The sequence below is a fragment of the Corylus avellana genome, chromosome 5, assembly GCF_965113065.1.
Source record: "Corylus avellana chromosome 5, dhCorAvel1.hap1.2, whole genome shotgun sequence".
Classification (NCBI taxonomy): Eukaryota; Viridiplantae; Streptophyta; class Magnoliopsida; order Fagales; family Betulaceae; genus Corylus; species Corylus avellana.
In genome coordinates this window covers 19243863-19258303 of record NC_142494.1, presented here as the reverse complement: position 1 = coordinate 19258303, position 14441 = coordinate 19243863, and the positions used below count along the sequence as shown (strand labels likewise).

Genomic DNA, 14441 nt, shown 5'->3' with positions numbered 1-14441 from the left:
TAAAGTAAAATTTTTCCTAAATTTTTTATAAAATATCTATAAAAGAATAAGATTAGTAACAACATACATAATCAGTTTAAAATGAAATAGTTGCCATAAAAGTGGCTGACATCTTGACTTGTGACGTGGAGGGGAGTAGACCTACTCTGCGCAAAGTTGGAATCGCTAGATGAAATGTGAGGGTACGTAGTTTTGTCCTCTTATGAGTGAGGGGCCGAGGGCGTCACATGTGGCCTGTGATGACCCCAACCACGGGCTCTACAGTCGCTACGTGTTAAAACCATGAAACGCTGGACTGTCAGGGAGGAAAATAATTTTAATGTGGGCGTATTTTGCTGAGATCAGGCAAAGGTGTCATCCTGTCGTTTATTGTATATCATCACCATTTTGATTTAACGTGAGGTGTTTGATCATTTCTATAAAAGCGAGGTTTCCTTTGTTTGATGCACCGTATAATTAATGGTTGTGTGGGTGCCTTACAGCTGGATCGCATTTGTCCATGATGAACGGCTCAGAAGGCTTAACAAAAAACCAACAGCTTAAATGAAAACTCAATGGGCATCATGGTCTCACAATGCAACGATTCAATTTTCCTTTTCTCACAAGGATGGTGATGGTGACTGGGCGAGGATATGGGATCTAGGCGTAATGAACCGAGAAGTTAATATTATGATTTCCTAACCATTATGGTTAATAAGAAACTGTTCTTGCAATTGACCTCATTTCGAGAATGGTGCGCAGCGGTTAACGTGGCTCGCGTGATCTAAAGAATAATACCTAACCGTCAATGGTATTTAAGCTGGGTCGTAACTGACCCGATAATTAAGCCATATTCAAGTTGTTAGCATGATTGGTGCATATCTTATCCATAACTATCATATCCGTGCATTGTGTATATCGTTGATTCAATAAATGATGCAAGTCGGGTGAGCATGGTCTCTCAAGAGTGCGACCTTGGCGAAGCAACGTCGTATCCATGCATTCGAGACTAGCCTTCTTCTTAGTAAGCCCATATGAATGTGCTAGGCTTCTACCCGGATCAATGGGCTATGGGCTTGATTGTTAGATACCAGGCCCAATGACCCTAGCATAGATTTAGGTGTAACACAGAATAACATACCACAGACAAGACGCACACAAATGGTAGTATTTGTGCAAAGGCCCAAAGGGACAGACATAAGAGGATAGCATCAAGCTGCTTGGTTAACATCCTGACTCAACAGAAAGAGAAACATGATGATTTATACTGTTCAACTTTCCCTAAATGAGTTATCAAAACCACCTCTCATTACCCTTGGAAACTTTCTCTTGTTAAAAAATTGTAGTCAAAGATCAACTTATTGAGATGACTCATAAATTGAGAATTGTGGTAAGTACTGTGAAGAACAAATACCATTTACTAAGTTCAAAATCACAGCCGCACTTGTATTTAGTGCCGGCTGTAAGAGAGGACCAATCATCATTGCTGGGTTAATTGCAACCATGTCAATACCCTTCTCTTTGGCAAGCTTCCAGGCAGTGTCTTCAGCCGATGTCTTTGAAAGCACATACCATTTAGCATTAGCACCCAGAAACATATATGTTGTGCTGAATATATGATAGTCATTGGTTGCATGGTTCCCAGTTTTATAAGTGATCAGAGAAGGGCATTGACTTTTAACAAAGCACTGATGCCAGAGCATGACAGAGACTGACTGGTGCAGCATGCTCCCTCCCTAAATAATCTACGCTTCCATGAAGAGAAGAACTTTTGTTCCCATCAAAGTTGACATCTTAGCTTAAAACAAAAAACCAAAATAAGAACAAAACACTAAATTATTTCCTCACAATCATTTGAGCCACCGCCTTTGCCTACCGCCGCCCACCAACTACTTCTGTGTCCCTCTCCGCCAGCTCGCAAGCCACCTCAGCCATCCCCTGCCCATGGGAGTGGCGCGCGAAGCCACCCAAGGCCTAGGGGTGGCCCGCAAGCCACCCCCAGTGGTGGTCTCGCAAGCCACCGCTGGCATAGGGGGTGGCCGCGTGAGCCACCCCCTGGCCATCTAGGTGGCCATGTGAGCCACCGCCATTGGAGAGAGAGGGAGAGGGAGATAGATCTGGCGGCGGGTGGGCGGCAGCAGATGGAGGTTGGCGGTGGTTCCATGACTTGTGAAAGGATTAATCCTGTGTTTTGCTATCTTGATTTTTTTTTTTTTTTTTCTTGAATTGATGAGGTGTCTCACTCTGAGTGATGGGCACAAAAGCAACCTTTTGTGCAACATCCACACAGAAGACACTCTCAATTAACCAGATGTTTTTAGTTAAAGCTGCATCATGATGACAAATGCAAGATCTCATAAATTACGATCGGAATCCCCGGCAATGGATAAAAATTGCCCATCATAAACCCTTCAATGTCATCCAAGAATCTACAAGTCACCATGTGTCATACTAATAATAAAATAATAAAATATTATTTAAATTTTAAAAAATATATATAAAAAAATGGGGTGACCGACCACCCTAGCTAAGACATGGTCCACCCCCAACTGGTCCTTGGGAGTGGCCGAAGCGGCTTACCCCATAGGGCCAAACCGGCCCCAAGCTGATCGATTTGCTGTTCTCCAGCTTCGTTCTCTCCCTCGTTCAGGACCCAAAGAAAGAATCTTTAAGGTTTTATGATTCAGAGATTTATCTTTATTGATCTAATGCCAAGAAAAGAATTCCGAAGCCCATTTGAAAACCCACCCAATTCTGCCATTGGACCAAACAACCAAGATCCCACCCCATTTTTTCCTTCCAAATTCTTGAACCCATTTTCTAATTTTCCGTTATGACCCCTTGAGCATTCCTAATAAGGGAGTTTGTTTCTAAGTTTAGGGAATATGTTCAAAAAATTACAAAAAAAACTCACAGTAGATTCTCTAAATGAACTCTAAGCATTATGATTGCTACAGTGGAACTAGGCCTGGGTATCGGTCAAAACGGTCTAGTTTTGGCTCTTATTGGTTATTAACCGATAATTTTTTGTTAAACGGTTTATTAACCGATACCGAACCAATAAGAATTTTAACCGAAATTATCGGTTGTAACGGTACACGGTTAAACGATTCGGTTAAACCGGTTAACCGATTTAACCGTGGGCTTTATATTGATTTATTTTGTTGGGCCAAAAATGAGTTTTTTGACTTTTGAGAGCCCAAATACTTTTTGTTGGGCTAAAATAATTTATTAAAAATGAGTTATTTTAGGACCCAAATACTTTTTGCTGGGACCCAAACCGATAAGCATACCGGTATAAAAAATTTAACCGATAAGGATATCGGTATATCGGTTACGGTTAATATCGATTCGGTCAAAATCGGTATACGGCCGGTAATCGGTAACCGGTTAATCTGCCCACCTCTAAGTGGAACCCAATGTTTTGGGTTCCACTATTACAATTCTTATGATTATTAAAATAAAATAAAAAATGTTTCTCTCTCATCTCTCCTCTCTCCTCTCACAATTCTCTCTCATCTCTCCTTTCATATATATAATATAATTAAAAATATATATATTTTAAGGATATAGGGAATGATTAATGGAAGCTATTGGGGTGTATTTTGACATAGGGAAGCAAAAAGTAGTTTGGATCCTTAAATGTAGGAAAAATGACGAGTAAACTGCTAGGAATGCTCTACACCAACCAAACCAAATCATGTCTAGCCAAACTATTGATGGGCGACGACAACCGCTCCTGACGAACCAAGCCATGTGCTGCTGCTGCCCCAGGGAGCTCATGAATTTGTTGTACCTGGAGAAGGAGATGCGGTAGAGGAGTTAAATTTTTGGGATTTGGCCCTAGGGGTTGCCAAACCACCCCCAAGGGCCAGTTGGGGGTTGCCGAAGCCACCCCATGTCTCCGCTAGGGTGGCTAGCCACCCCATATGGCAAAAATGGGGTGTCCCACCACCCCATTTTTTTATGATTTTATTATTTTGTTTTATATATTTTTTAAAATTTAAATAATATTTTGTCATTTTATTATTAGTGGGACACGCGACGTCTTGTAGATCCTTGGATGACATTGAAGAGTTAGGATTGATAAAATTTATGATGGGCAATTTTTCTCCATTACTGGGAGAATAGGATCATCTTCAGTCCATAATGGACTAAAGAATATTTAGTTCATAGCTGAAATTTCTTCTTAGAAATCGTACAGCCACAAATAAGACATATGTCCCACTAAAAAAACAAAAATAATAAAAAAATAACATTTCAGATTAAAAAATATAATAAAAAAATTAATAAAAAAATAAGGGGTGGCCCAAAGGCCATAAGGGGTGGTCAAAGGCCATGGGGTGGCTTCGGCCACACCAGGCCAGCCCGTCTAGGGTGACCCAAGCCACCCCAGGGCCCTTTGGTGGTCCGGCCACCCCTAAGGGCCAAACCCTTTTTTCTTTTAGCCAGCCATCCCTTAATTTTTAATAATTTTTTATTTTAAATATATAATATTTTATTATTTTTTTTATTAATGGAACATATGTCTTATTTATGGCATCAGGATCTCTTTAAAGAAATCCTGACCATTAACTGGATATTCTCCAGTCCAAAATGAACTAAAAAAGATCCTGTTCCATTGTTGGGATCCCGATCCCATAAATTACACAGCACTGGTCATAATCACTCAGAAAGAACACGAAAATCTTAAGTATGATTTGCAGTAAACAAGGGGCCAAGTTATCAAAGTACTTATTGTTAAAGTAATGGTTACGTGATTAAATTTACCTATTCTTATCAATTTAAGCTTTTGGGACAATTGGTAATTTAATATGGTATCAGAGCCAAAGGTCCTGAGATCGAACTTTGACTCTGTTAAATCACCCAAATTTAAATTAAATATTTCACGTGTTGGGCATCACCTATTAAAAGAGAGTTTAAACCCACTCATGAGGGAAAGTATTAAAGTAATGATTAAGTGATTAAATTTAGTAATAGCCCTACATACCTTTCCTTGCTTACAAAGTTCCGGATCAGAAAACCAAGTCTCATCAACAACCACATATATCAGGAGTTCGAGGTCTTCCATTAATTGTATCAACTACAACCATAGAAGATGTCAAAACTACCCGCTTCACAGATGGAGATTTTGCACACTGTTACGTGAATACGTAACGGGGATAGATTATAGGTTCTGAGGGAACCTAGACCTTAGATTTAAAGGGAACCTAGACCTTTTAGATTTTGAGGAAACCTAAAAAAACCCTTTTCAAACTCAAGGTTTGGGATTAATTTTCTGATTCTTTTCATTAATGGGCTTGATGTCTTTAAATAGACAATTACAGTGCATAGTAAAATAAAAGACTAATTAAAATAAACTACTGATAATACTTATCTCTAATATTTAAATTATACTAACTACTCTAATGATAATACTTATTTCTAATATTTAAATGTTAATCTCTAATCTAATGTTATCTATAAAGATAACATATTATCCTAATGTATTTTAATCATAAAATACCTCTATTATTAAACCCCTAACATTTCATTCCCCTTAAGCAGACCTTTTCCTCAAGGTCTAGAAATTCTTTTCTTCCTTCGTTACTCGTTTTAGGCGTTCCCTTGGTGGCCGTTCAAGAGGTGGGATCAATTCTTTATCATAAAGCGTCCAAATTTGCACAAGCCCACTCACTTGCCACTGCCAATGAACATTGGACTGCCTGTTGTTCTGTGATACAGGATGGCGATGAGGCGCTTGTAATGGAGCATAGGGTGGACATGGTTGCCTTGTTTTGGCTATGTACAATGATGAACATTCCTTCATTTCATCATGTTTTACAATTGACTGTGCAATGTAATGACATTGCGATGCATCTTGCGATTTGACAACGTTGTGGATGGTTTTCGTTGGTTGGGCCTGTATAGGTACGACAGAACAAGGTGGAGAGACTTCAACGAGGTGAAATGAATCTTGCGGATTGAAAAGGTTGTTGATGTCTTCGGGCACCATTTGTGATTGTTCTGAAAAATGGAACTCATCATTGTTATCAGCAGAACAATTGTCGCATTTGGCAGTCAATGCATACAATTTGGCACTATTTGCTTTCATCGTCTCAATATTTTCTTCCATTTTCTTCATCCAGCCTTCGCACATAGTTACCAGGTTATCAAGCTGTTGCTCAAGCCGGTCCAAGCTTGGATTTGCCATTGAGCAAGATCGCGGCTCTGATACCAAATGTTACGTGAATACGTAACGGGGATAGATTATAGGTTCTGAGGGAACCTAGACTTTAGATTCAAAGGGAACCTAGACCTTTTAGATTTTGAGGAAACCTAAAAAAACCATTTTCAAACTCAAGGTTTGGGATTAATTTTCTGATTCTTTTTATTAATGGGCTTGATGTCTTTAAATAGACAATTACAATGCATAGTAAAATAAAAGACTAATTAAAATATACTACTGATAATACTTATCTCTAATATTTAAATTATACTAACTACTCCAATGATAATACTTATTTCTAATAGTTAAATGTTAATCTCTAATCTAATGTTATCTATAAAGATAACATATTATCCTAATGTATTTTAATCATAAAATACCTCTATTATTTAACCCCTAACACACACGAATTAAGAACATTAACATCATTGTTCTTTAGTGGGGCCGGGATCCGCATTCTTAACTAGGAAACACAATTCCAGGCAGCATTTTGATAGAAAGACATTCTCCACTATCATGGCATCTTTAACAAATTCATTGTTCAAATCACCTCTTTCAGAAGAAAGGTTTACAGAGAATTTCTTCTGAGCCTTTGCCAATTTGATCAATAAATGCTAAAGGAATAATCAAAGAAGAGTAAAATGGAATATACCTGTGGGTCCTTAACATCGTTAAAGAAGGGATATGCAGTATGAAAAACACATTCACAGCCCTCAATAGCAGAATCGAAGGCACCTTCTTCCAGTAGATTTGCTTTGAAGTCACGCTAATAGCCATGGTAAGGAAAAAGGGCACTACTTTCCAATGAGTCAATGACTCACGCAGAAAATCAGAAAGAAAAGGAAGTGTCTGCTAACAATGAAAAAAAGAAGAAGCCAATAAACAGGACTGAATAACATTGTTATTCCTCAAATCTAACATACTATTTAAATTAATATCCTTCTTACTCGTGATTATATTGACAAACACATTTGTTAAAGTTTTCAAAAATAAAAACACACTTTTCTGAATGCAAACATTTAATAGATGGTTCACTTTTCAAAACGCAAAACTGTTAAAAAAAAATAAAAAATAAAAAAACTTAGTACATGATTTAGAAAAACTTTTCACATTTATTATAGGAATATTTTGACAAAATGGGTCCTTATTTTTGTAGGAGTAGAAGCCGACTTATTACTTCAAAAAATGAAAAATAAAAAATAGAGTGGCTACATGGCCACTCCAACCGGTCATAAGTAGGGTGCAAATCTGGTTCTGATTCCTGGTTATTGGCCAAAATCGGAACCAGAGTACTTTGTTTTTTATTTTGAAAAATCGGAACCGGTTACCTAGTTATTGTATAACCAGCCGGTTACCGGTTGGTACTCGGTTATCCACATCGGGTAACAGGTTTTCACAATTTTTTTATATTTTGGGCTTATTTTAGGTATTGTGCATAATTCTTTTGGCTTAATTTAATCATTTTGGCCTTAAAAAAATAACAGTAAAATTAAAAAATTAAAAAAAAAAAATTAGCATTTTTGTGTCAATAAGTAGGGTTTTGTTGTGATGGTTAAAAATAAAAAACCTAAAATAGCCCAAAAATATTATTATATAACCCGGTTATCCTATTATAACAAGGTGGCCAAACACCGGTAACCGGATTGAGGTACCCAATTACCCCTTTTTTTCAACCGGTTTTTCGGTTGGTACCCGGGTTTTGTTTACACCCCTAAATTCATAAGTGGTCGTGTGCCAACCCATTCTTCTCCTTTAGGCAGCTGTGCGGCCACTTTTATAATAAAAGGTTAGATTTCACACCTAAAATAATAATTTGTCAAAATGGCATTTTTTCTTATTTTTTAAAAGTTTATCAATAAAATTTTTTTAGTACCTGGGTTTGAATTTTTATTTTTATTTCTTTTTGGGCCAAGATTTCAAAAACAGTTACAGGGGATACTTGACTTATGGGAAATGACAAACTTAATGCCTCCGTTAAAGAAAATTAACAGTATGCCACGTGTCACTGCTTTAAACAAGTCAGCATAACCAATTAAATTCTACCGTTACGTATACATGATTACGTATTAGGTTAAGGAGTTTGTCTCCAAGTTTAATTCTTGGATAAAGTCTTCTTAACACCCTCAAATTACCACCATAATGATAATTTTTCCTCAAATTATCAATTATGACAATTTACCCCCCAAACTATTAAAACAATGACAATGTATTCCTTAATGCTAGTAAAATGGCAAAATTATCCTTACTAAAATAAAAACAAAAATACTAAAATTTATATAAAAAAAAATAATAATAAATAAATAAATAAAGACTAAAAATTTAATATTTTTAAAACAAGGGGTGCCGGACCACCCCTAGGTAAGTCGAGCCACCCCCAAACCCTCTCGATTGGAACCCACCTCTCGTAGTCTCCCATGCATTCCATTCTGACCCAATTCATCCACAAGGAACTCGGTTCCATCATCCAAATTCTTGATTGTAAAAACAAAATTATCCTTTGAAGCACCAGTTTCTACCGATTCCAACACTTTATCTGATATGGAGCACCTGGTAGACTGACTTAATGAAAACCCTTCATCAAAACCCGAAGCAGAGGTGGTCGTGGCATGCAGACCCAGCCGTGGGTAGCCGCGACCCACTCTAGGTCACGACTAGACCGAGCTGTGGGTTAGGCCGTGACCCACGGCTGGGTCACGTCCAAACCCAGGCGTGGGTCTGGCTGTGACCCACGCTTGGGTAGTTCTCCGACGACCCAGTTGGCCATTTCGGATTTTCCAAATACCCTTTTGGCCATTCCAACATCCACTGCTCCGATCGTTCACTCTCAGGCACTCCACCATTTGCATGGCGCTCAGGCTTATTCAAGAAACTTCTTTGACTATTCCAATCAATTGGCTGATTTTCAGAGACATCCCATGAGCCTGTATGATCAGATGTTTTTCTCATAATCCTCAATGGCTTCTCATTTTCAGTTTCTCCTTCATCAATATCGTCTTCTTCGCTTGCTTCATCTGTTTCTTCATCTTCTAATTCTTCGCCACCCCCTCCACTACCTCTGTTGCTCAGCCGCCTTCACCTTGGGCCGGGTCAAGGTCCGGTCACCATCCAAGAGTGGTCCGACACCCCTGTTTTAAAAATATTAAATTTTTAGTTTATTTATTTATTTTTATAAATTTTAATATTTTTGTTTTTATTTTAATAAGGATAATTTTGTTATTTTACTAGCATTAGAAGGTAATTGTCATTGTTTTGATAGTTTGTAAGGTAAATTATCGCAATTGAAAGTTTGAGAAGAGATTGTTATTAGAGTTTTAATTTAAGGAGAATTAAGAAGGACATTAACCCTTAATTCTTTTAATCGTTTTTTATTTTAAGTCGAGGCTAAGAAATAATTAAAAGGAATACAAATAATTAATCACAAATTTTGTCTGTGAAAAAGGTACAGGTTCTGTCCTAAAATTTATCAAAATAGATAAGAAAAAAAAGTTTGATCAAGCTTCTTTTTCAGTCGAAATGTGTTTTACAATATCTGTTTCGTATTCACCTAAAAGGTTTAAGGCTGAGGAATTGTTGGGTCTGTGCTTGAATGCCTTGATGCGCAAAGATTGAAAAGCACCCCACAACTCACATTTCAATCTACTATCCATTTTAAATTCATGTAAAGAGAACTCCTACAATCCATTTTACAGCTTCCAATTAAAATGTGACATCTCACTTAAACCCACCAAAATACAATAAAACTAAAACACATGATTACATCTCCTTCTAACCCACCAATCCCTAAACTACTTCACCTGTCCGGCCAAAGGCAATCCCCGAATCCATGGAGTCACCGTCGGAGAGAGAGAGAGAGGTAGATGCCGCGACCCAGAAATTTAATGGTTGATTTATTAAATTTGTAAAATAATATGAGAAAAATATTAACCAAATCATTTCTCTTTCCAAAATCTAGGTATTAATTCTTTTTTTTTTTTCCCTTCTTTCAATTGGTAGTTATTTTTATCATAATTGGGGACTTAATTATATAAAGAAGATTTACTAACTTTTTAAACATATAATTTGCAGCCTTAATTAGAGAATAGTTACTAACCGTTTACCATGTTTACAATCTTAAACATCATTTATTATATTTAATTATTATTTGCATGTTGGCTTAGGCAATTGCCTAATTCATAGCCAGCCCTAGCTATTAATTAAATCCACTGCCTAATAACGTGTACGTGAGCTTGCACCCGGCCGGCAGCGCGGCTCTGTCTCTCCCTTCTCTTCCAACTAGTTCCACGGTCGACCTCTCTCTCTAATCCTGCGTCCACAGAAAGTTTGAGCGAAATATTTACAATTTGCTTACAGTTTTGTGCTCGTCATATATATTCCCCAGCTACATTTTTGGTCAGGTAAACTAGTGTTCTAATTTCTCCATGTTGATTTATATCTCCAATACTGAATTTCTTTGACATTTTCTTTTCGAAATTCAGATCAAATATTAAAGCATTCATAGTACCCCAAATGGCACGTTTTATGTTGTTTTCTTTATGTTTCTAACACTAACAAAAAAAGGGTTTGATCGCGTAGCGATACGAAGAAGGTGAGAGAGTACTCAACGACGGAGATCGCATGTATTACGATTGTACTACTTTTCATTGCATTCCAGCTGTTTGATTTAAAGATTCTGCCAAGAACAAGTGTGACTCACTAATCTACTAAGACTCAAGGTATGCACAACCCTTTGTTTTAATTTCTATGTTATATTTTTTCTTTTAAAAAAATCTTTATATTCTCGCATTTTGAAATGCAATATTAATAATTAAGTTTTTATATTCAAGTTTTTCTAACATAATCGATGATATAACTCTTTCCAAGAGAAATAGAGAAAAACAAAAATGAAAATTTATAAATAGGATCCTTAGTGTCTTAATTGAATAAGATCAAAAAGTAAACAATTCTATTTAGAGTCTATATCCTGGGCATTATGATTATTATTTTTTTTTTTAGAGAGTCTATATCGTGGGCATTAATTTTTCTCTTTTAATCATAATTGGGAGGCTTAATTAGAGAATATTTACTTTAACTTTTTACCATATTTAGGGTTTGTTTGGAATTATGGTTTCAATAAGTGCGATTTTAAAAAATTTATTTTTGAAATTGCTACTTTTTTAAATCGAAAAGGCGTTTGGTAAAACATGTTAAAAAGTAATTTTTTATCAAATATTTGTTGTGTGAAATTGTGATTTAGGTTTAAATTCGCACTTATTTTAAATTAAGTGTTTTCTAAGTCATAATGCCAAATGCCTTACATTTTGCCATATCTTTTAAAAATGTAAATTATTCTTACAAAATCGCAATCTCCCTAACTTGCTTCTAGAAATGACAATTTTTTTTTTCTATTTTAAATTAAGTGATTTTTAAATTGTAATACCAAACTCCGACTTTCATTTTGCGATGTCTTTTAAAAACACATATTATTCTTACGAAATCGTAATCCCAAATACATACTTAGGTCTTCGACCTTTTTTTTTTTTTTTTTTTTTTAATTAAAGAACCTTTTATTATATAATTATTATTTGGTTCTCACGTTACTATGCATGGTAACGTGGGAGATTTTGCCACGTTACCATGTGTTGTAACGTGGCAGGTATCTGCCACGTTACCACACATGGTAACATGGCAGATTTTATAGCACGTTACCATTTGGTAACGTATTAGAATATACACAGTACAAAATTTATTGTAACGTGTTAGTTTATAACACGTTACCAAATTGTAACGTGTCAGAATCTGACACGTTACTAAATTTAATATAGTCACGACCACTTTCACAACACGTCAAACACGTTACTATTAACATGTTACTATGTTTTAGTAACGTATTAACACTGTTAACACGTTACTAATGGATCGTAACTAAAAAATTAAATTGTTGTAGTGATAGGTGCTTTCGGGTTGGTAATTTGTTCCCTTGTCGCTTGCCTTGCTGAAATGAAAGCTTCCAGTTGATCCTTCGCTCTTCTGTTTATGGTCAATGGGGACGTAAGCTCACCACCAAAGACAAACTCATTCCATCAACCATATCAACCTGGCTATGATCGCGATAAGTTGTACGTCCTCTTTTCCCAGTTTGTCGTGCGGCTTGAGCAAAATATTCATAAAGGTGTCATCAACGCAAGCACACTTTTGAATTCTCGATGGGCATTCAAGCCATACGTCTTGGGCCGATGGGCAACTCCACAAGGAGTGCTCCACCGTCTCAGATTCCAGTCCACATATGGGGCATAATGGGTCTTGGGTGATACCCCATTTATGAAGGTTGCTCTTCGTAGCTAATATGTTGTTATAGCCCTTCCAAAGAAAGGTTTTCACCACCCTAGGCCCCTTATTTTCCAGATCTTCCTCCACACCATTGATTAATCGTGTTCCAGATTTTTTTGTTTGTCTTTCGGGCATTGTCAATCATTATTGAAATCAAAGTATTCAATAGGTTAAATGTGAAATATGGTATTTAAACACAAAGGGTACTTATTTTCTCTTCTTTTTTCCATTTTTTTTCCTTTACTTTTTTTGCGGTACCAACAAATACTTTTCACTTCTTGTAGAACCTTTGGAACATGACTTCGTTACGCAAGCCAAACATTCTTAAAATAATATCAGCATTATTTTTCACGCCAAGAGTATCTCTGCATCAATTATATTTGTTCAATAATTTAGAAAATTCAATAAATATTTGTTCAATAATTTAGATATTATAATATTAACAATAATATTGATCCATAAGATAGAGAACTAAGCACATGCCATCCCCACTAGTACTATATAAAATTACAATGACTATTGTTAAATTGTTACTTAATAAGTAATATACTATTACCATATAAGTTATTTTACTAAGGAGAAACTATACTTATCTTCCTAAATTTATGCGCATTTTGCAAACACCCTAAAATGTTCAAAGTCTCTAACTTTGGTGTATTGGACTTTTATTTCGTTTCAGTTACCCCCTTCCGTTAGAATTTTCTATTAAATCCTAACGGGGGTGTGAAATACCTAAAATGCCCTTATTTTTTATTAAAAAACTCTTGACCTGTGGATTCACCGGTAGATCTAACCCACCGGTATTGTGATTCATGGGTCATATTATTATTATTATTATTATAAAAAATAAAATAAACAAATAAAAAAAAGAAAGAAAGAAGAAGAAGACGGGTGACCCACGGTGGGTCACAGCAGGTCACAAGTTGACCCTACATGGGTCACCTAGTGGCCCACAGTCCACGGAGGGTCACCTGGTGGCCCACGATGGGTCACCTTGAGACCCATGGAGGGTTAGTACTTGTGACCCACGATGGGTCACCAAGGTGACTCGCCGGTGGGTCACCTTTTTTAAAAAAAAATAATAATAATAATTTTTTATTTATATATAAGGGTAAATTTGAAATTTTAAAAATTTTAGAGGTATAAAGGCCTTTCATTCATTATACCGTTTGATTTAACTATAATATCTAACGGCAAGGCGTATTTGGAACTAAAAGAAAGTTAGATACACCAAAGTTGAAAACTTTGAACATTGGGAGGTTGTTTGCAAAAGGTGCCTAAGTTTATGGGGTAAGTGAAGTTTTCCCTTTTATTAATTAGTATATATACCTATATTTATTAATTAATATGTATATATGTAAATATATACAAGCCGAACCTTATACGAGTATGTTTGTGAACTTAAAACCAGCGAGCGGAGTTTTATACGAATATGTATCGTTTAATAATCGAGTTTAATTTCGTATCCACGAGCAGCTCATTTAATAATTGAGTCATGCACGGCACATCATATCTTTTTTTTCGAAGATAGGCTAGAATCTAATAAAATTTTCACATTTTGCCTATCAAAATCCTATGTGGCAAAGTGTCATTTGCCATCAACTTAGCAAATGATACTTTGTCCCCTAGGATTTTGATGAGCAAAATGTGAGAGTTTTATTAGACTCTTAACATTTCTCTTTTTTCCCGTATGAATGGGATAAATTGTATATAATCACAACACAATCTACCCAGTATTATCTTATTGATTTAGGGTTAGGTTTGTTGGAAAACTTACTGTTGAGGACTTTGTAAAGGGAAAACTATTTTGTGCCGAGTAATTTGGACAAAAATTTCCTCTAAACTAGTTTGGCGGAAATATCAATCATCCAACTCATTTAAAATAGTGCTAAGTGTCTATAAACATTTAAAATGCACATTAAATTCTTAAAGTAATTAATAGCAGTTC

General features: G+C 36.1%; 1 pseudogene; it reads right to left on the bottom strand.

Annotated features, from left to right (window-relative positions):
* Positions 1-1337: 1337 nt before the first annotated feature.
* On the bottom strand, positions 1338-9133 carry LOC132181960 (tetraketide alpha-pyrone reductase 1-like; annotated as a pseudogene).
* Positions 9134-14441: the final 5308 nt, after the last annotated feature.